Source organism: Sus scrofa, chromosome 6 (genome assembly GCF_054392235.1).
Source record: "Sus scrofa isolate SSC_HxYL_T2T_F1_AM1 chromosome 6, Sscrofa_HxYL_maternal_Yorkshire_Landrace_v2.0, whole genome shotgun sequence".
Taxonomy (NCBI): domain Eukaryota; kingdom Metazoa; phylum Chordata; class Mammalia; order Artiodactyla; family Suidae; genus Sus; species Sus scrofa.
The window spans coordinates 152769614-152797457 of record NC_139388.1 but is presented as its reverse complement, the minus strand read 5'-3'; the positions used below and the strand labels follow the sequence as shown (position 1 = coordinate 152797457).

General features: G+C 47.0%; 1 protein-coding gene and 1 long non-coding RNA gene across 9 annotated transcripts in view; both read left to right on the top strand.

The window, feature by feature from the left end:
* The window catches only part of ROR1 (receptor tyrosine kinase like orphan receptor 1), a 446898-nt gene that overhangs the window by 372986 nt on the left and 46068 nt on the right, over positions 1 to 27844 (top strand). The gene's annotated exons all lie outside the window — the stretch shown is intronic.
* Positions 15843 to 20805, top strand: LOC146402896 (uncharacterized). Its single transcript, XR_014808102.1, has 2 exons — positions 15843 to 15908; positions 16344 to 20805. It is a non-coding gene; the product is annotated as an uncharacterized LOC146402896 (long non-coding RNA).

The following is a 27844-nucleotide window of genomic DNA, read 5'->3' as shown; positions in this document are numbered from 1 at the left end:
GGAATTACTGGCCCAGGATCTCACTGGTCAGAAGTCACTGAGCTGAGCTGAGGACTCTAAATCAAAAGACAGATGAACCCCTCCTCACGACTTTCTCTTCCATGTAATCAGGAAAAATGAGAAACAAAGAAAAATAGAAATTTGGAGGGGACGCTTGCACTGGGGACCATTACACATGTGTCCAACTTGGTATCTGGGACGTCATAATCACTCACCCAAGCTGAGTCTTGGGGTCTTTCAAGACCCCCCCCCCCATTTAAAACTCCCCAGAGTAACTCACTTCAGAGGAGACCCAAGGAAAATTTATTCTGGGGCATTCCGGGATTTAGCCTCTGATAAGAAAAGCATGACATTAAAAATATCCAAGGATGCTTCTTTTGAAATCAGGCAGATCGGGAGTGGGGATCCAGCTTGAACATTTAACAACTTGCTCCCGATCCTTACCCCCCCCCGCCCCCCGCCCAGCCACAAAATGAAGAAAACAACCCTCTGACTCATGGGGACGTGTGCAGATTCGAAGGAAGAAATTTTTAAGGGCTTGGCATGGATCCTGACCTGGGGAGCCCCATCCACCCTCTTTCGCTTCCCCAGAATTGTGCCTCTGTCCCTTTCATTCTTTCTACGCGGGAGACCCTGACCAGTGAACTTGGGCTGAGACTCTCCGACGGGGCAGAGAGAGAAGACCAAACTGAGGACTGAAGCCGGAGGTGGTACTGGGAAATGTCCGTTGCTTCTTGCTCATTTGTCCCTGTGTTTTAGCAGCTCCAGGCCATCTGTAACTTGCAAATGACCAACCCTGAGCTGAGTCAGACCAGCAGAATTCCCCAGCCTAATGAGCCACTTGTGAGACAGTGAGCACCCATCTGATACTATCTGTGAAACGTGGAGAAGCAAAAGGGGAGAGAGTGGTTGCCAGAGGAGTGACTGAGGGGAGGGGCTCAGTCTTGAGAGAGCTGAGGTGCCCTCGGCAGGTGTGAACGACAAAGCTGGCATCCTTGGTAGGTTAGTCCTGAAAGGAAGCCTGGCCCCATGACCTTGCCGCTCCTTTAAAGAAAGGGTGGGAGAGACACGCTGAGGCCGTCTTTTCTGCTGTATGACAGGGGCCGTGCTGACAGATCGACTGAGAAGTAGTTTAAGGTGGCATTAACAAGACTGGCACATCGCCTTTTCTGACTGACGAGATTCAATCGGGCAAATACTGCCTTTCAATCCCACTGAGAAGTGGTGAGAGATGAGGGGATCACAGAGCCACCCCAGGGAATTCCTGGCGGGGACCATGAACTGTCTTTATCTTGATCCACCTCCTCTCTTCATGAGATGGGTGATAAATTCTCCATTCACCGGAATAGTTCAGTGAAAAGCCAAAGGAATCTTTAGGGAGTTCCTGTTGTGGGTCAGTGGTAACAAACCTGACTAGCATCCATGAGGATGCGGGTTCGATCCCTGGCCTCGCTCAGTGGGTTAAGGATTCGGTATTGCCATGAGCTGCGGTGCAGATCTCAAATGAGGCTTGGATCTGGCATTGCTGTGGCTGTGGCTCCAATTAAACTCCTAGCCTGGGAACTTCCATGTAGCCCTGAAAAAAAAAAAAAAGCAAACGAATTAAAAAAAAAAAAAAAGCAAAAGAATTAAAAAAAAAATTGTTTGCCTTTTATTTCGTTATGGTCCACCATTTGTTACATGGGGGTAAATCAGGCAAAAGTAAGATGGTTTATTGCTTTTTGGGGTTTTAAGAAAAGTAATTTTAAGTAATGTACAGTTTCCTACCTGTACTTTGCTCCCCTACTTACTAACGAGGTGACCTTGAATCTGTTTCTTAAAGTCTTGTATCGGTCTTACATTTTACTGTCTGAGGAGATACACATAACTGACCTCTTAGGGCTGTGATGATAACTAGATGAGGTAGAGCATGGGCATCACTTAAAAGTACACATGCTTGGGAGTTCCCGTCGTGGCTCAGTGGTTAACGAATCCGACTAGGAACCATGGGGTTGCGGGTTCGATCCCTGGCCTTGCTCAGTGGGTTAAGGATCCGGCGTTGCCGTGAGCTGTGGTGTAGGTCGCAGATGCGGCTCGGATCCTGCATTGCTGTGGCTCTGGCATAGGCCGGAGGCTACAGCTCTGATTAGACCCCTAGCCCGGGAACCTCCATATGCTGCAGGCGCGGCCCTAGAAAAGGCAAAAAGACAAAAAAAAAGTACACATGCTTGATAAATATTAGCTGTTTGTGAGACTGCCGCTCTCATTCTCTGCTTTTGCTCTCTTGTCTCCAGATGCACGCATCACATTGAGTTGAGTGGCTTTGTAAACAGAGGTTGACCTCAAGAGCATAGGTGTCTGTGCATTTAGGCAAACGCCTTCATTTCTCGAAGTCTCAGGGTCCTGGCTACTTAGGGCGAGCAGGTCTACCTCTGGTGCTTGATATGTGGTGTGAATAAGACCATCTTTCTGAAGGGCCGAGCCACCCACGTGCCCACAAATGGTCAACGTTACGATGTTTATAACAAAGACTCTCCGGGCGCTATAAACTACAAAATCATCAAAGAAAGCAGCTCTTAGTCATTCAACATTTCTTTCTTACTTACTTACTTTGTGCCAGACACAGAGTTTGGCATTGGGGACACATTTACAATGTGTTGAAACAAATCGGGAGTTTCTTGTGAACGCTCGGTCACTAAGGAAACGAGGCCATCCCGTTCCCCGACACTTTTAAGTTAATCTACACTCTTCTGTACAGTCCTTGCATTCCAGCTGTGGGATGGCTGTGTTTCATATCTCCTCAGATCAAAAAGTATTGCTGGGAACAGTGATGTCGAATATTAAACGGGCTGCATCAAACTTGAAAGGATGGGGCCGTCATTTTGTGTCACAATTTTTAAATGTTATGCCTGGTGGATCTGCACATGGTAGATATAAAGGAGCTTTCAAAGAGGGCAGCTTTACTACTTGAGCTTTTAGATTGCCAGGCTGCATTTTTTGGCAAAGCCACATAAAAGAGTGCTTTTTCTTTTCTTTCTTCCTTTTTTTAACGAGTATTACCTCGGAAAGTATAGCTCTTTCACAAAAGCAGTATGTCATTCTGAGCGCTGTCCTCAATGATTTTTCTGATGCTATGATGTTCATTTTGACTAACAGATGAATCAGCTTTTTAGATAACAAGCATTCACAAAGAAACTATCTGCTTGCCATAGCTTATGTCCAGCAACAAAGTAACATATGAGCTTGGCTTGGCTGTGTGTGTGTGTGTGTGTGTGTGTGTGTGTGTGTGTGTGTGTTTGTGTGTGTGTGTGAAGTCAAAGGGCCTTTTAGAAGTTCCCTTCATGGCTCAGCAGTTAATGAATATGGCTAGCATCCATGGAGACATGTGTTCAATCCCTGGCTCCCTGGCCTTGCTCAGTGGGTTAAGGATCCAGCGTTGCCATGACCTGTGGTGTAGGTCACAGGTGTTGCTTGGATCCCACATTGCTGTGGCTCTGGCAGAGGCTGGCAGCTACAGCTCCGAATGGACCCCTGGCTTGTGAATCCCCATATGCTGCAGCTGTGGCCCTAAAAAGAAAAACAACAACAACGAAAACCCAAAAAGTCAACGGGCCTTTCAAATTGCAATCTACTCTTTCCTTTGACACCAGTCTGCATAGTAAGTAGAATAATTGGCCAAGACTCAGGATCTGACCTCTGGCCTCCAATCTGCCGTGACTTTAAGAGAAGCTCAAGTTCCACCTCCTCCAGGAAGTTTTCCCTGACCCCCTCTGGCGTTTTCCTGCATTGAATCTATTACACTTAGATTCTACATTATACATTTAGCACACTGCCTCTCTAAGTGCATCAACATTTGCTGTCTTATCTGTCTAGAAAGATCACTTGCTCCCTCAGGGTAGAGGCCAAGTCTTTTGAACCCGCTGTGATGCAGGAAAGTAAATACTCTCCTCAACCAATACCTGATCAAAAAGACCGGGATTGGCTGACAATGTTTAATTATATTCTGCTAACCATTTTTTGGTCAGGGAATAGAGGCAGATGGTAGGATGGAGGCTGGGCTCGGAGGAAACTGAATGAGGAAGAAAGGACATTAGATTCCATGTCAACACACCTGGTATCAAGTCTCCACCTGGCCAGTTAATAGCTGAGGATCAAAAAGAAGCTACTCCATCTCTTCACCCTCATTGTCCTCATCTTTAAAATATCCACCTCAGAGGATCAAATGAGATAATGTATGGAAAATGCTGTGTAAGCAGGAACCCACTTTGCAATGTTATTTTTTAATTCAATTTCCAGTTTGGTTTGGGTTTTTTTCTTTAATGAATAATTTTCGTTCCTCAAACCATGATAGAAAGGATAAAAATCACATTTTTCAAAATTATTCAGGCTTATAGGCAAGTCAGATGGCCCCTAGTCTTTGCCCTTTTGAGGCCCCTCACACCGTGTGTGCTGATGAGTTTGGTGCAGCCGTGCAAGGTTTGGTAGCTGACAAAAGCACTTCCACATGCATCATCATACAAAAATCCTGTGATACAGTCTTCCCATTTCTTCTTCTTCTTTTTTTTTTTTTTTTCCATTTTTGGCCGCCCTGAGGCACGTGGAGCTCCCAGGCCAGGGAATTGATTGTAAGGACCTAGGCCACAGCTATGGCAACGATGGAGACTTAACCCACTGTGCCAGGCTGGGGGATGGAACCCACATCCCAGCACTCCCACGACGCCGCTGATCTGTTGCACCACAGCAGGAGCGCCCCCATGTCTTTAATAAGCAAGGTGAGAGTCAGAGGGGCTTGGAAAATGCCCCCACATCACCCTAAGAGGCTTCCAGGCCTGCCTTTCTCCACATCTCGGCCTCTTTCCACAGTATCGCCTGGGCTATGCCAAACTCACGTCCTTCCCAAGGCCTCTTCAGTTGCCAGCTTGTTTACCATCTGCTTTCTAGCCTGGGAAATTGTTCCTTAGCATCTGTCTCCATAAAGAGAATTAAAATTCAAGCTAGGAGTTCCCATCGTGGCACAGCGGAAACGAATCTGACTAGGAACCATGAGGTTGCAGGTTCAATCCCTGGCCTCGCTCAGCGGGTTAAGGATCTGGCGTTACCATGAGCTGTGGTGTAGGTCGCAGACGTGGCTCGGATCCCGCGTTGCTGTGGCTGTGGGGTAGGCTGGCAGCTGTAGCTCTGATGAGACCCCTAGCCTGGGAACCTCCATATGCCGTGGGAGCAGCCCTAAAAGGACAAAAGACAATAATAATAATAATAGTAAAATATTCAAGCTAAAAATCCATCCCAATTTCTCAGGCGTTAATATTTCATAGTAATTGTAAACATCCTGAGCCCGGCCTCCATTGGTGGCAACGTGACAGCCTGGGTAAGAATGAGCTGGAGCTGATTCTGACCCTCATTCTGATGTTCACCGGATCAGGGGGGGATGGAGAAGCCTTTTGGAGCCTCTGCGAATTCTGATTGACAGTACTGCGCCCCCAGCATTGCAGTGAGAGTACCCAAAAAGGCGTCCTCCCCTCTGTGCCTCAGGCATGAAAGCTGCTGGTGTTTCAACGGCTCCCAGCTCTGTGAAGTAACGTAAGATTTATGCGTGAGCAACACGTGAAGGTGCAGCATTTGGCCCCATAAATGCTGTCATGGTTTGACAGTGTTAATGAAACACTTCGTCGTGCGTCAGCCAGCATCCCCTTGACAGGCCATCTCTGGCTGACGTCACCCAAGGGCCAGGGTGAAAAGGGCATTTCACCGAGGACATACCAACTTACCTCGTTTTCTTGCCTTCTTGAAGAACTTGTTCAGTTGTTATTATTTTTTTTCATGCACAACCTTGACCCCTTGGCCTCCAGGTAGAACACAGTGCTGCATGATGGGAACGCTGACTTTTATTGGGTGCAGCCAGTGGGAGTGTGGTTCCCCTTTTACTACCTTGCCCAGCCCCCTCCCTGTTGGCAGAATGTTTCCATGAGGCAGTGAAGCAAAGGTGATTCATACCCCTGTGGTCATATTTTATTTTATTCTTCTTACCTAATTCTGAACAGCTTCTTAAAAGGGATGGCTGGGGGCCTGGGCTCTATCCTCCACGGGTTGGCCTGTATCCATAGCACGTGTGTGAAAGGTGGAAGCGTGGTGTGAGGTGTGGGTAATGGTACGCTGGCTTCAGAGGCGAAGAGATGGATGCATGAAACGGCTAAGACATGATTCCAAGGCCACAGGGCCGGGGTGTGAACCCGGTTTACCAACTCCAAAGCCTTGCTCTTGGAGAGTATGGCTTGAGAGTTTTGCAAATGCCACTTTTGTTAAGCAGGGCCTTCTAGAACCCAAACCTTTAAACTTAAAGGTACACCTTCTCTTGGGAGAGGTTCAGGTATGGTGGTAGTCAGTTGGGAAAGGGTATGTTCTTTCGAGAGGTGAAAAGCCTTTTGGTAACTTCTTGTCTGCTCTCCAAAGTGGCAGCCTTGGACTCTGCCCACAGTGGGGGCCTCCTACCCTGGGTTTTTAAAGGCGTCTACTGAATAACCATGATAATTCTCTTTTAAAGGAGCCTACCAAATGATCATGATAATTTTGTTTTTTTTGTTTTTTTTGTTTTTTTTTTTTGGTCTTTTAAGGGCCACACCTGCCACATATGGAAGTTCCCAGGCGAGTGGTCAAGTCAGAGCTGCTGCTGCTGGCCACAGCCATGCCCGATCCGAGCTGCAGCTTATGGCAACGCAGGATCCTTAACCCACTGAACAAGGCCAGGGATCAAACCCAAGTCCTCATGCATACTAGTCAGGTTCTTAATCCACTGAGCCACAATGGGAAGTCCAGTAATTCTGGATAAATCCTAACACCCAGAGAGCAGGACCCTGGAAAGATGGACTGGGGGGCCTGGGGAGGCAATGACTCAGTGGAGTCAGCAGGCTCAGGGGAGAATCGGGGGGCAGGGACTTTGAGGAGTAGCTAGTGGGGGGTTAAAGCAGCCCCATCCAATAGACACATCATGGGAACCACATACAGGATCCACATATGTAATTTTAAATTTTTTAAGAACTACATTTTTAAAAGAACAGTATATTATTTTAACAATATATTATGTTTTTAATTATATGTTTCATTTAACCCAGTAGATCCAAAATGTTATCATTTCAACATATAATCAGTATAAAAATATTAATGATATTTTACTTTTTTCCTGTCTTTCTCTTTCTTTCTTTCTCGTATCAAGTCTCTGAAACCCAGAGTATATTTTACACTTACCCCATGTCTCAGTTTGGGCCTGGCCACATTCAAGTGCTCAAACCAAGCATGCGTGGCTAGCGACAATTGTACTGGAGAATGAGGGTCTGAGAGCAACACTGACACTGCAGCCTCCCCCAGCCCAGCTTTATTTTTCTGCACACCAGTTATCACTGGACAGACTCTGTATTTCCTTCATTTGTTTATAGTCTTATCTCTCAGTGTTAATTAGGATACAGTCTAAGCTGCTGTAATAAATAAGTGGATGGATGGATGGATGGATAGATAAAGATTCAATGGCTTTGACAAGGTAGAATTTTATTTTATTATTATTATTATTATTGTCTCTTAGGGCCGCACCTTCGGCATATGGAGGTTTCCAGGCTAGGGGTTGAATCAGAACTGTAGCCACCGCCCTATGCCACAGCCACAGCAACTCGGGTCCGAGCTGTGTCTGCGACCTACACCACAGCTCACAATGCAGGATCCAGCGAGGCCAGGGTAAAAACCCAGGTCCTTATGGATGCTAGTGGGGTTCGTTCACCACTGAGCCATGACGGGGCCTCCAAGGTAGAAATTGATTTTTCCTTTGTCCCAAGGAGGCTGTCGAGAGCTGGAAGGGCAGTCTGTTCCCCATGCTCCCTCTGAGACCCAGGCTCAATCTAATTGTTCTTCTGGCAGCCAAAACTTACAGCATGTATCTTGTCCGAGATGGCTTCTTAGCATCTTGACAGCCACATTCCAGTCGGGAGCACATTCTTTCTCTTCTTTTTTAAGGGAAAGAGCCTTCTCTTCTTCCTTTCATCCTCCCTTGCTTCTTCCCTTCTTTCCTTTTTTCCCTTCCATCCCTTGGATCCCTTCCACCCACCCTCTTCCCCCTCCCTCCCTCCCTCTCTCCTTCCCTCCTCCCTCCCTCCCCCTCTGTCCCTTTCTTTCTTTCTGCAGGGCCTGAGCCAAGGGCAGGACACTTCACTTCTGCTCACATCTCTTCAGCCAGAACAGAAACACATGCTTCCTCTGCTGAGGTCTCCCACTAGGTGCCCTGGTGGCCTGCTGGTGTAGGCAGCTCTACCACGAAGGAGGGCAGAGCCCCCACCCTCCCCCACTGGAATATCAGCTCCATGAGGGCCAGGGCTTGGGGATGCTTTGTGCACTGCAGTAGCCCCAGCAGCCATATAGAAGGGCAGGGCATTGAGAGCATCTCAGTGCCATAGAGCAGTATTTCATACGACATTGTTTGAATTGCAGGCACAATACGATACTAAAAGCAGACTAACTGAGCGTTGGTTTTACATTCTCCACAGACCCAAAACCCTGCAGTGGCTGCACTGAGTAGGCTGCTCCCCTGCCCTGCCCTTGGTTCGCCTCTGAGCCTTGGTACCTTGAATGGTGGCAGGCACATCGTAGGTACTCCATGTCTGTAGGATCATGCTGCCTCCTTTCCTGCCATTTCTTCCTTCCCAGGCAGTGGCATGGTTGGCTCCTCTTTCACCTGTGAGCTCCATGGGCTCTAGGACCTGCACCTGCTGCCACAGCCTGGCTGACCAGGCGCTCCGCTGATGCTGCTTGGGTGAAGGAACCAATGACATTCCTTGAAGGCTACCTCCCTGAGCTGCCCTCACCCGACCCTGGGCAGGAGTTTTCTATCTGATTCTATGCTTTTTGTCAGAACAGCAGAAGATGAGGCTGGAAAGAGAGACAGGTTCCCATCTGTGAGCTACCTTATGCATCAGTGAAAGAATTTATACTGATCCTCAAAGCAGTAGCGGACTATCAATGCAGTTTAACCAGGTAGAACTTTAATTGCAAATGTGACTTCGTGATGTGATGATAGAAAAGAAGGAGGTAGTTGGCCCTCATTCCTCAGACCTCTGGCTTCAGCTTTGTGGGCACTGGTGTTTCCTAGTGAGCTTCAGCCACTTCAGAGGTCGTGACTCTTTTACTGCCTCAGTCCATCTATTCCTCCGTGCTCTCCCTTATGATGGGTAAATCTTTGACTTACTCACTTGTGTATCCGCCCATCCTTCACAGTCATGTCCTGGATACCTTGAGACAGGATGATCCTTTAAAGCAGGGACTATGGGAGTTCCCGTCATGGCGTAGTGGTTAACGAATCCGACTAGGAACCATGAGGTTGCGGGTTCGATCCCTGGCCTTGCTCAGTGGGTTAAGGATCCGGCATTGCTGTGAGCTGTGGTGTAGGTTGCAGATGTGGCTCAGATCCCACGTTGCTTTGGCTGTGGTGTAGGCTGGTGGCTACAGCTCCTATTAGACCCCTAGCCTGGCAACCTCCATATGCTGCGGGAGCGGCCCTAGAAATGGCAAAAAGACAAAACAAACAAACAAAAAAAACAATAAAGCAGGGACTGTGTCTACTACCAGGTCCCCAAGGGTGGGAACAGTGCCTCGAACCTAGTAGGTGGTCAATAAATACATTTTTCTGCCTGAGAGCCATGTGCCAGGACACTGGAGAGGAGGAGTGGGAAGATGGAACTCAAAGAGAACTCCTGTCCAAAGAGGACCCAGAATGTTCTTGAAGCATTTGAAGGTGGTCTTATTTTTACTCAAGCCTTGTCCTCACCAGGCTCCCCCCTCTAGTTCCTTTAGCCATTGCTTTCATGCCATGATTTTAGTTCTCTTCCCCAACCTAGTCTCTTTGCTTCCATGATTTTCCATGTTGGTAGAGCCCTGCTGAACTCTGGCAGCTGATGCTCCAGGTGAAGTCTGCTCAGTGGAGAGGAAGGCAGGATGGAACCTCCCTCATTTCAGAGGGCACATGCCTAGTCGGGAGTGCTTCTGCTATTCACCAGCTTTTTGGGTAGGGACCCTCCCTTCCTCCCTGAGCAGTGAAATAGACCATCAACCACTTCACCAACCCCATACATCACAGAAAGCCTCACCTGCTTCAGTATCTCTCCTCACATCTCTGCCTGCAGGTTTGCTTTACGTCTGCCAATCTGGAAGGACAGGTAGAGCTCAATAAAGCACATACTGAATATGGCTATTAGGCTGTTGCTTTGTCTCTGCCGACAGTCTAAACACACAGCTTGGTGACTGTAATTACATACCAAAGAGATCACCAATACTTCTCATGAGGGGCTCTGCACATTGTTATATTAGCATAGATTTTCTTGATTTTATTTATTTTGTTATTCAATGGATGTGGTTTTCCTCCTGGACTTAGGACATTATTATCCTTTGAATTGATGAAAAATATGGTGCCTGGTATGCCATGAGACTGACCTAAAAAAACTGAATTTGCTGCTTAACTATGTGATCTTGAACAAGCTGTTCAGTCACTCAAAACCTCAGTGTCATCCTCTAGTAAGAATAATAGTACCAGCAATAGAATGGACAAAGAATATGCATGAAAGGTGCAAATGGCTTGCCTAATAATGGATACAAATGTTTTGTAAACATGTGAACATATGAAAAAGATGTTTAACTTCACTATGGGTAAAAATGAGATGATGATTTTTTTTTTTCCCCACATTGATAGCATGCGGAAATTCCCAGGCCAGGGATCAAACCTGTGCCACCGCAGTGACAATATAGATCTTTAACCTGCTGCACCACAAAGGAACTCCCGAGATATGATCTTAAAAAGTGATAACACCTAGTAGGTACTAGTAGGTACTTGCTAGCAGCTAGTGCAGAGAGATGGACACCATCTATAGAGGGCTATTTGGAAATACACATAAAAAGCCTTAAAGCTGTAAATACCTTTTACTTAGAAACTGATTCCACTCAGTGTTTTTAGCCTAGAAAAATAATCATAAATATATATAACGATTCATACATAAGGATATCCATCTCAATGTTTTTATAAATAACAAAAATTTTGATTCACCCTAAGTGTTTCATCACAACCATTAAAAACCATGTTTTAGAAGAAGAATGGTGTGGAAAATACATATTATGTTCAAAAGAAGAAATTATGTCTAGTTTAATTCCAGGCTGTAAAAAGAATTCATTTGCATGTTTATATGTATGGATAGAAAATATTTAAGAGTAGTTATCTGTGGGTCCTCTATGTATGGTGATTTTAATTTTCTTTTTTGTGCTTCTGTTTCTCAAAATTTCCACAACAACCATTGCTTTGTCAAGGGAGGGTTAAAAATGCCCTTTCATAGCTTGACAAGGACATGGTAAGACTCTAAATTTAATTTGCATTTCTCTAATAATTAGTGATGTTGAGCATTTTTTCATGTGCTTGTTGGCCATCTGTGTATCTTTGGAGACCTGTCTATTCAGGTCTTTTGCCCATTTTTCAATTGGGTTGTTGGGTTTTTTTGTTGGTGAGTTGTATACGTTGTTCGTATATTTTAGAGATTAAGCCCTTGTCAATTGCATCATTTTAAACAATTTTCTCCCATTCCTCAGGTTGTCTTTTTGGTTTTTTTTATGGTGTCCTAAGACTCTAAATTATAAGATCTCTGTTGAAAGGTCCTATGGGAGTTCCCTTCATAACTCAGTGGTTCACGAACACAACTAGGATCCATGAGGATGTGGGTTCGATCCCTGGCCCTGCTCAGCGGGTTAAGGATCCAGATCCAGCGGTTGCTGTGAGCTGTGCTGTAGGTCGCAGACACGGCTTGGATCCCGAGTTGCTGTGGCTGTGGCTGTGGTGTAGGCCAGCAGCTGTAGCTCCGATTGGACCCTTAGCCTGGGAACCTCCATTGGCCATGAGGGCAGCCCTAAAAGGCAAATAAATGAATGAATAAATAAATAAATACATATCCTATGAATTGATTTCATTATCATGAGATGTAGTTTTATTCTCCCATTTTGCATTTTGTTCCAACTTCCTTTTTATTCTCCCTCTTGCCCTTCCCTCTCCCTTCCTCTCTCTGCCAAATCCGTTACTTCTCTTCCTCTCTGCACTCGCCCTTCTCTCCAGGCTCTGTCTTACTCCTGTTCCTGCCCCTCGGGCATTGCACCACTGCCACTGGGAGTTTAGAGTCAAACAGTTGCTGACCCCGATCTGCAGCTCAGTTGATCCAAACTGAGCAAGAAGTGAACAAGTTCCCCGCATTTCCTCTCCGACCTCTCGCAGCCCTGACACACATCCTGGACTAATTGAGACGGTGTGAGACGGCCGTCCCTTGTTCAGAGTTGAGCGCTTGTCATCTAGGACCGAATTACCAACGTCTCAGAAAAAGGCTGGGAAGGTGGGGGGCAGGGCTACCCTCTTCTCCTCCATGCCAGGCGCTGGATGCCCTTGCCTTCCAACATGACTCGAAAATAGCTTTGTCAAACAAAGCAGGCACACTCGGGGTTTCCTGACATTTTCCTAACTACGAGCATATGATTCGCAGCTCATATTGAATAACGATGTAAGAAATCTGCCAAGAAAGTTCCAAATACTCTTTCCAACACGGGTTCGTAACCAGTTACAGCTGCCTCACCATAGAACGGGCACAACAGTAGACTTCCGGGTTCCGTGGTCCCCCCACTTGCAAAGTTTGTATTGAGTTCCTGGGAGTCACGCTAATGGGGGGAGTCACCCTCCTGGAAGACATTTAAGATGAATAAAGTGAAAGGTTTAATGTACTAATGAAAAAAATTGTCAATATTTAAATCAAACGTGTGAACACTAAGTGTTTTTACATCTGTGTACTGCAGAGGTTTCAAGGCAGTCTTTGGCCTTCTAGGCACGAATAAAGGAGATAGATGCCCTGTTAAACTTTTGAACGATGACAAAGAAAAACATGGAGTAATTGCTTCACTCAAAGCCTGCCAGGAAATTAATTGCCAAAGAGATGTATTTTATGCACTGTCCAAAAAACTGCAGCGTCTACGGGAGTGGCTTGCTTTCATTAGGAGAAAACATATGTCACCTCTCACCAAAGATGTTTATGTCTTCTCACAAACCTGTCTTTTTTCAGCCTAAAGACATTCCAACTGGAAATGACTACAACGCCAGGAGTTGATAGGTTAGGGGTGTTTAGTAATACTTAAGATAATACCCTCATGGAGTCAGGTATGAGTCTGTGCTGCAAGTCCTGTAGAACAGCAACCTGGATCCCTGAGACGTGGAAGCCTTTTTGTTTCTGGTTAGAGAAACTGGTGGGAAGGGGTGGGGAATGGCAAACCTGCCTTTGACTTGCCAACTCTGAAACTCACAGATCTGGGGCTACAGGGCTCTGGAAAAGCTAGCTCAGTACACTTAAGAAACAGGGTAGGAAATTTCCTGTTGTGGCTCAGTGAGTTAAGAACCAGACTAGCAACCATGAGGATGCGGGTTTGATACCTGACCTCCCTCAGTGGGTTAAGGCTGTGGCATGGCCACAAGCTGTGGTGCAGATAACATGTGGCTTGGACCTGGTGTGGCTGTAGCTGTGGCAGCTGCAGCTCTGATTCGTCCATTTGCTGCAGGTGCAGCCCTAAAAAGAAAAAAAAAAAAGAAAAAGAAACAGGGAGAGAACCTTCTTTGGTCCACCTTTGAGGCTGTATTCCAGTGAGGGCCTGCTGAAAGTGGGTGGTGGTAAAGGCTTCAGGAAGTCTGTGCAGCCGCACCAGGAAGCATAGCATGCAATTCCATAAATGTTTACTGGGCGCCTTCTGCAAACCAAGTTAAATGGACTGGGCTCTGCTAGGAGTGAGATTAGAGATCTTACTCAAAGATGACAGAGAAAAATAAGAACAGCTGCTGCACTTTAAGAACATTCTGCCTGGTTAAAAAAAAAAAAAAAAAGACATCTTAACAAAGAGTTGTGGTTGATGAAGTAAGTGCAGTAGGGTGGAAAGAACAAAATTCTCATGGACTCATCTGGTGGTTTCAGGAAAGCATCTTAGGAGTTCCTGCTGTGGAGCAGTGGGTTAAGAACCTGACTGCAGCAGCTCAGGTCGCTGCAGAGGTTTGGGTCCTATCCTCAGCCCAGCACAGTGGGTTAAAGGATCCAGCATTGCTGCAGCGTAGGTCGCAGCTGCATCACGGATTCAGTCCCTGGCCCGGGAATTTGCATATGCCATGAGTGTGGCCATGGAGAAGGAAAAAAAAAAAAAAGGAGGAAGGCATCTTAAAAGAGCTAAAACTGAACAGGAACTGGAAGGATGAAGGACAGTGAGCCAGGTGGAGAAAAGTAAGATTGGATTTCTTGGAAGGAAATAGCCAAGGCACCGATGTGTAATAGTGTGGTATGCTAAAAAAAAAAAAAAAAAAAAAACTATGAGCTGTTCTTTGTCCCTAGGCCTGGAGTGTGCAGAGGGCAGTGGCAGGAAATGGGGCTGAAGAGCTGGACGGGGCTGGACATTGAGAGGCCTTGTGACCTTTGTGACTGTGCTCGGACTGTCAGCAGGGGGCTCTCTGCAGCAGAGGGTCACTACAGGTGTGATCAAGGGATGACCCGATCTAGCCATCATGTTGCTCATCCTGCAGCAGCATGAGAGGTCAATTTCTAGGGTCAAGAATGGAGGTCAAGAGGATGCCGCAACCGCCTTGGTGGGACATGATGTGTGCTTAGGCTAGAGTAACCATAAAAGTTGAGAATCAGAAAGGACATTCAAATTGGAAAGAACACGTCCAAGAGTTCCGCTTCTACATCATACAAATGGAAGAACTGAGGACGAAAGCATGGAATAGTCAGTGACCTCTCCAAGGTTACATGGAAATAAAGCTCATTGGCAGCCAAATCAGGACCAAGGACCCTGGTCTCCTGATTTCCAGCCCAGTGACTTTTCCACTCAGCAGTGCCAAGATCAGTCCCCACATCCTGCTCGTTAGGTGCTGCCCTAGAGAAACGTCAAACTTTCTTGGCCAGCGTTTTTCCTATCAATTTCTAGGAGGTAGGAGTAGTCCTTGCTGGAGAGAGAGACCCTGTATCAAGCCAGACGGCCTGGGAGGGGACTTTTCTGTTCATCTTACCCCCCTCTGTGGCTTTTTGTATCTCCCTCTTCTCCTCCTCCAGAAAACCTCCAACTACTGCTTACAAAATCCTTGCCCTTCTGCTAAGTCTAAGCAGTGCACATGCAATTGAACACCCTTTCTTGAGCTTGTTTTCTCAGGGTTTTGTTTTGCTTTGTTTTCCACACCCATAGCATGCAGAAATTCCCAGGCCAGGGATCGAATCTGCGCCATTGCAGCCACAGGAGCCACTGCAGTGCCAATGGCAGATCCTTAACCTGCTGTGCCACCAGGGAACTCCTCAATATGCTAATCTAACTACTACAGCATTGCTAAGGACAATTTGGAAGACACGAGGGTCAGTAAAATCCAGATCAACTATTTCCATCTAAACCCCTTCCTTGCCTGTGTACATGTAACTTTTACATAGCAATGTTGTCTATCTGTGCAAATACTCGTTGGTATTCCTTCTTCATTAAATCATGTGTGTACATAGTTCCACATTTGTATTAGCTTTATAGTATGTCTTTATAGTGGAAACAGCAGGAAATTTGGGGTGAGGCCTAAGGCTTTGGGCAAGAGACTTAATCTCTGAACTTCAGTTTATTCAACTGGAAAATGCAGGTTTATTTCTACCTTGAGGGTTCCTGGCACATGGTCATTGTACAGAATACATCCATCCTCCCTTTCTGCCTTTTGGGGGATCATTTCTGGCCTGGGGCAGTAGAGTATTCTCATCAACATCTAGGTGTGATTACAAATGATGGTTATAGCTAAAAGTCAGAGGTCAGGTTCCTTTTTTTTTTTTTTTTTTTTTTTTTTAAGGCTGCAGCTGTGGCCTATGGAGGTTCCCAGGCTAGGGGTGGAATCGGAGCTGCAGCCACTGGCCGACATCACAGCCACAGCCACACCAGATCCAAGCCATATCTGTGACCTACACCACAGCTCATGGCAACACTGGATCCTTAACCCACTGAGCAAGGCCAGGAATCAAACCTGCATCCTCATGGTTACTAGTCCAGTTCATTACTGCTGAGCCACAACGGGAACTCTGTTGGGTTCCTTTTTTTAATGCACCTCAGTGCTGAGAATATGGTTGAGGAAGGAGTAAAATCTTGATAACTTTTGAAGGTAAGTGAAGGAAACGAAGACAAGGAAACCATTTTAGCTGGAAAATTCAATTAGCTAAGAAGGGTGTGGCCTTCTAATCTTTTCTTTCTTTTTTCTTTTTTTTTTTTTTTTGTCTTTTTGCCATTTCTTGGGCCGCTCCTGCGGCATATGGAGGTTCCCAGGCTAGGGGTCTAATAGGAGCTGTAGCCACCGGCCTACACCAGAGCCACAGCAACGCGGGATCCGAGCCGCGTCTGCCACCTACACCACAGCTCACGGCAACGCCAGATCGTTAACCCACTGAGCAAGGCCAGGGATCGAACTCGCAACCTCATGTTTCCTAGTCGGATTTGTTAACCACTGCGCCACGACAGGAACTCCCAGGCCTTCTAATCTTATAAACATTGAAGTAACCAGTGCGTATGGTGTGCCTGAGGATGGCAGTGTAGTTTGTGGAAAGCACCAGCCACAGGGACAACACATAGTTCCACTGTAGATTGTTTTTCTGCAGCTTGATGGGGTGGGGCGGGGGTGGGGAGCAGAAGGTTGGAGGCGGGTCTCCCAGACAGAGAAGTAGCTCCTGGTGAGCAGCTGAGCCAGGAGGGAGGGATGGGATCAAATTCAAGAAGGGCTTTGGTAGCCACGTTAAACGAACGGATGCTCCTCCTAAAAGTGGCCCCTTTTCCTCTCCTGCTCCTCTTCATGTCTTCTGTTCAGCAGAACCGTGTACACGGGAAGGTTGAGTGGCTGCGGTTGGGGAAGTGGAGGAAGCATACATTTCAGGTTGCATGAGGAACTCAGGTTCCCTCTTTGCTGCCACCATATAGAAGTTAAAGTAAAACATGGGAGAGATTTAATTCACTCATTAAACATGTATGTATGTATGGGTTTTTCTGGTTTTTGTTTTGTCTTTTTGCCTTTTCTAGGGCCTCTCCCACAGCATATGGAGATTCCCAGGCTAGGGGTGGAATCAGAGCTGTAGCCACCAGCCTACGCCAGAGCCACAGCAACGCAGGATCCCAGCGGCATCTGCGACCTACACCACAGGTCACGGCAATGCCAGATCCTTAATCCATTGAGCAAGGCCAGGGATCGAACCCGAAACCTCATGGTTCCTAGTCGGATTCGTTAACCACTGAGCCACGACGGGAACTCCTGTGTTTATAAGTGTCAACAACTTGACACTTTCTAGGCACTGTTCTAGGCAATGGGGACATAGTGGTGACCAAACCAAAGTTCCTGTCCCCATGAAGTTTGTACACAAATAGTAAACCATTCAATGTACCAATACAGAGCATATCTGATGATACTAAGTACAACAGGCAAAAATCGGTCAGGTAAGGGCAAGGGGGACCGTGGGAGGCATGATGTCAGAGAGGTGGTGGGGGTAGCAGAAGACTATGTAAGGACATTGTAAGGACCCTGTATTTTACTTAGCACAAGAAGGGAAGTCTCTGGAGGAGTCTGAGCAGGAAAGGGACATAAGCTGGTTTGTATCTTATATGGATCCCTCCAGCTGCTGTGTTGAGAATAGCAGCCAGGAGTGGGAGCAGAAAGACCAGGTGTGAGGCTACTGGGAAGAAAAAAAGCCACGTGGAGATAAAGGTGGTCTGAACCAGAGGTCATGGTAAAAGTGAGTTCGGGACAGGTTTTGAAGGAGGAGGTGAAAACATGGGCTGGTGGTTTGGATTGCGGTTATGAGAGACTGTGTAAAATCAAGGCGAATGCAAACGTTTTCCTTGTGAGCAATTGGAGGAAGGAACTGTTCTCTACTGGGATTGGGGAAAGAATCCAAGGATGGCCTAGGAGAGAAATAAAGACTTTAGTTTTAGACATACTGGTTTTGCATTGCTTCTAGATACCCAAGGGGCAATATGAAGGCTGAAGTTGAAAGAGTCGTCTCAGCTAGAGATGAGTGTGGGGGTCCTCAGCTCAGAAATGGTCATGTCAAGCTTAGGAGCTCGGACGATCAGGTGGGGAGCAAGCACAAAGAAGGGGTCGGAGGACTGAGCCCTGGGGCGCTCAGTGATGGAAATCTTGAACTATTGAAGGAGACTAAGAAAGCGCAACCAGAGGAGGAAAGGGAAAACCAAGAGAGAACACTGTCCTGGAAGCTATGTGAAAAAAGGGATCTCGGGAAGGACTGATGAGCTGAGTCAAAGGCGCTTGCTAATTCAATAACAATAAAGACTGTTGGATTTCATAATGGAGACCCTTGACCTTGACAAGAGCGGTTTTTGGTGGAATGCAAGGCCAAGACCTCAGTGGGGTGGGTCCAAGGGCAAATTAGGGAGCTGGAGAAAGCAGGTGTTGACATCTTTAAGAGGAATATTGCGATAAAGGCGAGCCCCCAAAGTGGAGGTGGCTGATTAGGGACACAGGCCAAAGGGAATTTAAGATGGAAGATATCATAGCACATTGGTGTCTGGATCGGAATGACCCAGTAAAGATGAGGAGGAGATGGTTTAGAGCAGAGAAAAGGGGTCATGGCCAGAGCAATGTGCATGGATACGTGAGGGGGGTTGGGATCCATGTGCTCAAGATGATGGTTGTTGGACCTTAGAAGGGAGCACAGAGAGTCCACCCAGGTACTAGGAAAGGAGACGGAGTCTATGGAGCAGACCAAGAAGGGGTCGTTTCATCAAGCTTCTCTTCTGAAAGGCTAGCCCCTAAATCTTGGCCTTTTTGATTCGTAAACCACTCATGTCCAGAGTTCACACACGTGTAATTTTATGGATGACTAATCTTTGGTACAATAAGGAACAGCAAGATACGAATTATTAAAAAGGGAGTGAGACAAAGAGTTTCCAGCTAGAAATCTAAGCTCATGGAAGTATTCCAAGGGTGGGGACGCTGGTCTGCTTTCTTCTCACCAGTGCCTACAGTAGTATCTGATAAATAGCAGGCAAATCGATACACGTATTTCTAGAATAAATACAAAAAAGGGACCTTGCACCTGATAAACACCTACAATGAACGGTTTGTATACATGGTCTTATTTAATACACCAGTTTTACAGACAAGGAGGTAGAGGAGATGAGGAGGGAACACGCCTAGCCCAAGGCCACACACAACTGGAAGGCAGCTGTCAGGACTGCACCCAGTTCTCTGGGTTTCCAAAGCCCAGGTCTTACCCCCAAACTGCACTCTGCCCTTCCAACAACTTGGTGGACTTGGTCCAGTCACATAGCCACTCACCCTTGGTTCCTTCAGCTTTAGTAAGGGTTGGACCAGAGTCCTGAGACAGTTCCATTCCTAGAACGGAATGACTCCATTAGATGATCCATAGACCCAGGGACCAGCTCCAAGGCTCGGTGCTGGCCCTGAGCTCACAGTCCCCTTGCATACACACCAGCTCTGCCAGCAGCCCCTTCCTGTCTTCCACCAACTCTGACTTGGGCTCAGCTCTCTCCGTGAAACAGCTGGGGTGTCCTGTACTCTCTGTGCCTTGGGTTTATTGCCTTTGTGCAAGATTGTGGACACGGTGAACTGGATCTCCAGTCCCACCACTTGCTCTTCTGTCACTAATCACATCCCTTTCTGGTATCTTCTCATCTTCACTCCCCCCCCCCTGTTTTTTTATTGTTATAATTTGAGGTAGTAGATTTAAAGAAGACTATGTTAAAAAAAAAAAAAAATCAAAGACTTTAAAGGAGTCAGAAAACAAGATTTAAGTCCACAGAGAAGGTAAGGGTATGCTGAGCCTCTTTACTCCCCAGACACTGAGGGTTAAGACCCTCCTTCCCCTGGGGCCTGTCCTGCCCCACCTCCACCTCCACCCCCAGCCCTGTTACTCTCTGGAAGCCTCACTCTCTCTTTGACTCCCTCTGTCTCGGCTAGCATGCTATTTTGATCCGTTGAATTATTCCTCTTTTAAGCTATCATCTCTTCCAGGAGCCTTCCCAGCCTCAATTGCACGCCCTTCCTTTTATTCTCAGCCCAAGGCTTCAATAAATTTGTGGGTTGAAAAGGAGGAGGAATGGTGAGAGAGAAGGAGGGACGAGGGAAACGGAAGCTGGGGTGATATTTCTCGCACTCACGTTTCTCCCCCTCTAACTGTGAAGACCCCGGGAACAGGGATCTTATCACTGGTCGCGCAACGCTGAGGACACGAGGCCCCTTCCCGTTCTCTGCTCTGCGCTTGCGCATTCTAGTTAAAGCGCCCACACGCCCACCCACCTCCTTCTTAAAGAACACATGGGATTTCACACCTCTGTCCCAGAGACCCCTTGGCTAACAGAAAGTGCCTGTCTAGGTAGTGTATCTCCGTTTGGGTCATTGCACACCTGTCCTTACCTTTGTCTGCCTCTTGACAGTTTTCTTCTGAATGTGTAAGATGCTATGTTTGACTTGAGCACCCCTGTGTTGCCTTATTTGGGGCTGGGGGTTGGCAGAGGCCTTAGACCCAGCCTTGCTTCTCATGGAGGCTGTGGTCGTCTTTCCTAATGGCCATCAGCAGAAGGCACAGGAACCACAGCTGAGATGAAGCAGAAAAGCAGAAACTGGGGATTGGGTTTCACCCCACTTCGGAGGCGTAAGATGAAATCAGAAGCCTCCTAAGAAGTCCCTAAGTTCCCTTTACCACTCTTTCCATCAACCTCCTCTTTTTTCAGTCCCTGGCCCTGGACATAAAAGGCAAGAGCAGAAAATATCAAAGCAATCCCAGGAACACTTGGGATTAAAAAAAAAAATCTAAAAAAATCTGACCAGATCGGCATGTGGGCCTGTCATATTTTTCTAAATTTCCATGATTCTCAATGGGCAGACTTGGAGGGTAGTTTGAATGCCTGATATTAAGAGGCTGCCAAAGAACATCCAAAGGGTTTCAAATGGGAACTCGGGAGCTCCAAACCCGGGGGGCTCCAAGGCCCACCTGTGCCTCTCCAGCTCCAGCCTCAGCTTAGGGGAAAAGTACACCCTTCATAGGAGACATAAAGACACCCCAGGGCTTCTTAGAAGGTTCCAGGCTGCTCCACCACGAAAACCTCAGCCAATATGAGGGGGCACAAGTCACCCATTCTTTTTATTAGTGACCTTCTATACTCTTGCAAAGACTGCACTCGTGCAGGCCTATCATTTCAAATGTGTATTTAAATAGGAATAAAATCTATTACACGCATAATTTTCCCTCAAGTGACATTTGTGAGATACCAGCCCGGGGTAATGCTGCTCCTTTTCCAAAGTGAAATGCAGCCCTTGTGTTTCTAAACATCGCTGTGAAGCCAAGCCAAGAGCTTCCCATTTCTAAGTTGGATACAAGTAACTATTATGTGCTGCTCTGGAAACTCTGACAGAACGTTATTCATCTGTTTGTTTTAATGGTTCATGGCCAAGGGGAAAAAAAGAAAAGAAACTTTTACAATTGAATTTCAGGTTTTCAAGCAAAAAAGTGGTGTGAGACTCTTTTGCAAAGGAAAAAAATATATGTATATTAGCAATGGTCAGTGTCCAGGTGTGAGGCACAGCACGTGGCATTGGACCCAGTCCCCTCAAAACTGCTCCTGCTCACAAAGGCATTCCAGGAAGAGAGGGGATCTTAGGATGGGTCGAAAAGATTGAAGGCTTCTCCGTGAGTCATCGCCCCTCTGGGCTGATGCGCCTTGATTGGCTCACTTTGAAAGCTGATCTCAAAGGTCAAGTATGGTAACGCCTTACCCTCTTTGATGCCCTCTTTCAGATTGGTCTTTAAAAACAAAGTTGAACCCGTAATCTGTCCGCCACAGCCAGCCCCAGGCAACGTATACTTTCGGTCCACCGCCTCCCCCCTTCCCCCAGCCTCCATCCCTCCCTCCTAGAGGCTCTTCTTCCTTTCACTCCAGCCAGATCTTTCCACATCGCCTCCTGTGTGCGTCCTGATGCCCTTTCTCCAAGGGCCTCTCTTCCAAGGGGTGTGATACGACTTACACTATTTTCCTACCTCCTGGTTGGCAGTTAACCAAGGATGCTTCAAGGCTCAGAGCCTGTGCAGCAAAAGGAAGGAGGTGTGTTTGGAGAGGTGGTCACTTTTTTCAGCCACATCAGATTATATTCTATTCTTAAAGTTTCTGTGTCTCTCAGCTTTTATCCATATTGGGTCATTCTGCATCCTTTATGTGGATCCTTTTTGTTTTCTTTTTATGGTCTCATTCATGGCATATGGAAGTTCCTGGGCCAAGGATAGGGCCCACACCTGAGCCTCTGCAGTAGGATTCCCGTTTTTTTTTTTTTTTAGGAAGCCACTTTATTTTTATTTATTTTTTTGCTTTTTAGGGCCGCACCAGTGGCATATGGAGGTTCCCAGGCTAGGGATCAAATCAGAACTGCAGCTGCCCGCCTACACCACAGCCACAGCAACAAGGGATCCAAGCTGCCTCTGCGACCTACACCACAGCTCACAGCAATGCTGGATCCCTGACCCACTGAGTGAGGCCAGGGATAGAACCCACATCCTCGTGGATTCTAGTTAGGTTGGTTTCCACTGTGCCACAACAGGAACTCCCTGCAGTCAGATTCTAAACCCACTGCACCATGGCAGGAACTCTCTTTATGTGGATTCTCAATTGTATCATGTACGCTCCTTTTCAATGAAAAGACAGAGCCGATTTCCATCTTCAGGGTATCTGACTCCACCCCCCAAAGAAGAACCCTGCCTCTGGGTTGGGAGACACCAGCCCTGGGAAGTGCCGGGGGTGTGCCTCTGTTGTAGCTATACTCTAACCAGATCAGCTAACTTGTGGCCTGATTTACAGATTTTAAAAAGGGATACTTTCCATCCACTTATGGTCATGAGGGTCTTTGGGGAAATAAAGATAATTTACCAGTTATATTTAAGCAAATAGAACTTGCCAGTTATATTTGCGTTAGTAAAGTGAAATTGCTTGCCACGTGGGAGCATGTAACCCACACTTTGCTAAACCGCCTACTTGATCACACCTAGGGAAATGAACTCTCTTTGAACTGGGTGATAGATTTTTTTTTTTTCAAACCAAGCTGATAGGGATGGAGGAGACACAGGTCATTTTAGAAGTCAATAAAGGACCACAGATAACGAGGGAAACTTGGGGGACATTGGGAGATCCGCTCTAAATAAAGAAATTGCTCAAAAAAGTCATCAGAACAAGGCAGGCTCGCTTCATTAGTGGAGTCTTGAGAATTGCCTCAGGTCGTTGGGCGGGGGATGGGATGAGGCCTGCATTCAGATTCAGACTAAGGCAAGAGTTTGAGGACCACCCTTCTGGGAACTGAACACACATCTTACAGATACTAACAAGGAGCTACTACCCCCAGAAAGGAGGAGGCGGGCTTTTCTGTGGCCCACCGGGTCCTGGGGACAGAGCTTCCGTGCCTGCCCACCTGCATCTCTCACAGGCTTCCTATCTTAATCTATTTCTTGCCCATCACCTTGTCTCTCGCTGAATTCCTTCTGTGCCATGAAGAACCTGAACCTCAGTGAGTCCAGACACAGGGTAAGTGATTCTAATTTAAAACCTTGGGTTCAAGTCCCCATCTGGGTTTAGGCGGATTCGAGTCCTGGCACATGGGTTCAAGTCCCCATGTGGGTTCTGGCTAGGTTCAGGCCATTAATAGTGTCAGTGTCAAAGCTTCAGGGCTCTGGGGACAGGCATCTAAATAGGATGGTGAAGGAGTTCCTGTTGTGGCTCAGCAGTATTGAACCTGACTAATACCCATGAGGATGCAGGTTCGATCCCTGGCCCTGCTCAGGGAGGTTAAAGGATCCAGCATTGCCGTGAGCTGTGATGTAGGTTGAAGCCTTGCCTCGGATATGACGTTGCTGTGGCTGTGGCTGTGGCGTAGGCCGGCCGTGGCTCCAATTTGAACCTTAGCCTGGGAATTTCCATATGCCACAGGTGTGGCCCTAAAAAGGACAAACGCACAAACAAATAAATGGGAAAGTGCAGAATGCAGCTTATAAGTGTGTTGGATGATGTCATTCACAGCAGTCTGTCCCCCGTGGGGCTGCCACACTGTGGGTTTGCAGAGCATTCTCTCTGGCTTTTCCAGTTGAACAAAGGAACCTGCTGGGACTGTGTAAATTGCCAGCGCATTTGGCCGGTGAGCTTGCTTGGAAACAACCCACAAAGCTACCCTCCAAAATCTCTCCCCCATTCTGAGGCTTAAAATTCCAACTATTGCTCCTCTTTGCTCTCTCCACCTTGTTTCTTGTGTATAAATCAGATTATTTCATAAACATTGAGATGAAATTTGCAAAACTTAAAATTAACCATTTAAAAGTGAGCGATTCTGTAGCAGTTCATACCTTTACAGTGTTGTGCAACCACCATCTCTGTCTTGTTCCAAGACATTTTTTTTTCTTTAAGGCCACACCTGCCCCATGGCATGTGGAAGCTCCCAGGCTAGGGATTGAATTGGAGCTGCAGCTACTGGCCTATCCCACAGCTCACGGCAATGCCGGATCCTTAACCCACTAAGTGAGGCCAGGGACCAACCTCGTGTCCTTATGGATACTAGTCAGGTTCATCACCACTGAGCCACGATGGGAACTCCTCCAAAACATTTTGATGACAACAAAATAAAACTCTATATGCAATGAGTAGTCTCTATTTCCTCCCGTTCTCCAGCTCCTTGTGACCACTCATCTGCTTTCTGTCTTTATGGATTTACTTATTCTGGATATTTCATATAAATGGAATCATATAATATGTGGCCTTTCTCACCTGGTTTATTTCATTTACTGCAGTGGTTTGGAGATCCTTCCACAGTGTAGCATGTGTCAGTACTTCATACCTTTTTCATGGCTGAATATTATTCCACCATATGTATCTGCCACATTCCATCTATCCATTCATCTGTTGATGAGCATTTGAGAGTGTTTCTACTTTGGGGCTATTTTGACTAGTGCTGCTATGATCATTTTTGGTTTTTTTTTTTTTTTTTTTGTCGTTTTGCTATTTCTTGGGCCGCTCCCATGGCATATGGAGGTTCCCAGGCTAGGGGTTGAATTGGAGCTTTAGCCGCCGGCCTATGCCAGAGCCACAGCAACGCGGGATCTGAGCCGCGTCTGCAGCCTACACCACAGCTCACGGCAATGCCGGATCGTTAACCCACTGAGCAAGGGCAGGGACCGAACCTGCAACTTCATGGTTCCTAGTCGGATTCGTTAACCACTGCGCCACAATGGGAACTCCAAGCTGACATCATTTTTGGACAAGTATTTGTTTGAGTACCTGTTTTGTAATTCTTTTGTTTGAAGGAGATTTTCTAGTTAGCAAAGTACTTCAAATCCATTGTCTTCCCACTAAGGAGAGGTGTGCATTTTAACCGGTCTTATTACCCCATAGAGGAATGTTTGAGGCCCTCACTCATCAGGAAGAATCAGTTCAGCTCACTAAGCCTGCCAGACCCCAGTGTAAAATCTGGTACAGAAGAAAGTGGTTTCCAGCTTGGAGGCTCCTTCTGGTATGGAGAAGGATCTGTGTCTGTAAGCTAGCCTAGGGCATCTCTGCATGATTTACGTCTGTCTGATTTATGATTTAGTTCTGCTGGTCTGTCCATGCACAGTGGGGTAGGGGGTGGAGACAGCGCTCAGCCATACCCACACCCTCACTTAGCGCTTGCTTACTGAGTTGTGCACTGTGCCCGGCCCCGGAGTTATGATCAGATATGGTCCTTGCCTTCGAAGTAGTGGTGAGGTGGACACTAAGCAGATAAACATAATATGAAGTCAGTGGGAGATGGTGGGCAGTGACTCACTTTCCTGGGGCAGTTAGGAACATCTGGATCTTAAAGACATAAAAGGCAATCCCAAGGCGAGAAAGGACAGAGGGTGCTCCGGGTCTCAGGAGGAGAATAGGCAGAGCCAGGGGACCAGTAAAATCCGTTCCATTTAGGGACCAGCAAGGTCAACCGCATGGCTAGGATCATCAGGTTCACGGGCTTGTCCAGCAGGGAATGGGGCTGGAAAAGTGAGCAGGAACTAGGGAAGGGCCTTGTGGACTGCGGTTAAGACAACGGTGGGGGAGTGGGAAACCAAGATGAATTGGGGGCAGGAAATGACCTGATCGTGTCTGTGTTTGGAAAAGATCCCTTTGTAACAAGTGAATGATGAACCAGACGCCCTCACCCTCCTTTCCAGTCTGCCTTCTCTGTCATCGTGCTGGCACTAGGCTGCCAGGCTGGCCCTGGACCCGCATGCAGAGTCAGGAAGATGGCTTTCCTCTTCCCACAGGGACCACTCATTAATGGCCCCGCCTTCTTGTGTACCACATTCAGCAGAGATGAAAGTGCCCCTAGCAGCTCCTAAAAATCCATCTATACGGAGCTCTTCCTGACCAAGTAGGTCGTCTCTCCTGGAAATATCTGAATTTAGAAGGAGGCCAAGCTCAAACCAATAAGTGAACTTTTTTTTTTTTTTTTTTTTTGTCTTTTTGCTATTTCTTGGGCCGCTCACGCAGCATATGGAGGTTCCCAGGCTAGGGGTCCAATCGGAGCTGTAGCCGCCATACTATGCCAGAGCCACAGCAACGCTGGATCCGAGCTGCGTCTGCAACCTACACCACAGCTCACGGCAACGCTGGATCGTCAACCCACTGAGCAAGGGCAGGGACTGAAACCGCAACCTCATGGTTCCTAGTCGGATTCGTTAACCACTGCGCCACCACGGGAACTCCAATAAGTGAACTCTTAATGATGGGAATTTAGCCACCCAGGGATGGGCCCAGAGGGATTTTTATAAGGTTGCTTTAAAGATGAAATGAGGAGTTCCCGTCGTGGCGCAGTGGTTAACAAATCCCACTAGGAGGAGTTCCCGTCGTGGCGCAGTGGTTAACAAATCCCACTAGGAACCATGAGGTTGCGGGTTCCATCCCTGGCCTTGCTCAGTGGGTTAAGGATCCGGCATTGCCGTGAGCTGTGGTGTAGGTTGCAGACGTGGTTCGGATCCCTCGTTGCTGTGGCTCTGGTGTAGGCTGGTGGCTACAGCTCCAGTTAGACCCCTAGCCTGGGAACCTCCATATGCCGCGGGAGCGGCCCTAGAAAAGACAAAAAGACAAAAAGACAAAAAAAAAAAAGATGAAATGAGGTCCCCCGAGGCCCTTCCTGATACCCTCACCCCATAGCATCTCCTGTTCATCTACATACAAGGTTCCCACCACCCCACCCCCTGTCCTGCAAGACTTTCTTTTTTCCTTTCTTTTCCCCTTTTTATTTTGAAATACTTATATTGAAGAAAAGTTGCCTTTCCCTTTCTGACTTGCTTCACTTAGTATGATCATCTCGAGTTGCCTCCATGTTGCACACTGTAAATCAATTATACCTGAATAAAAAATGGAAAAAGGAAAAGTTGCAAAAGTAGGGCAGAGTTTCCATATGACCTTATCCCATCTCACCTAATGTTAACCTCTTGTATAAACATAGTGCTGTTATCCAAAGTAAGACATGAACTCTGCTGCAGTACTGCCAACGAACCGAGAGCCTTCATGCACATCTTCCTTTTCCTAGGAACATTAAAGGTTTCTTTTGAACTCCTGTGCCCAAGGCAGCAGTTGAGCTTGCTTTTCTTCTTCTTTTTTTTTTTTTTTTGTCTTTTTGCCTTTTCTTGAGCTGCTTCTGCAGCATATGGAGGTTCCCAGGCTAGGGGGTCGAATAGGAGCTGTAGCCACTGGCCTACACCACGGCCACAGCAACTCGGGATCTGAGCCACGTCTGCAACCTACACCACAGCTCACGGCA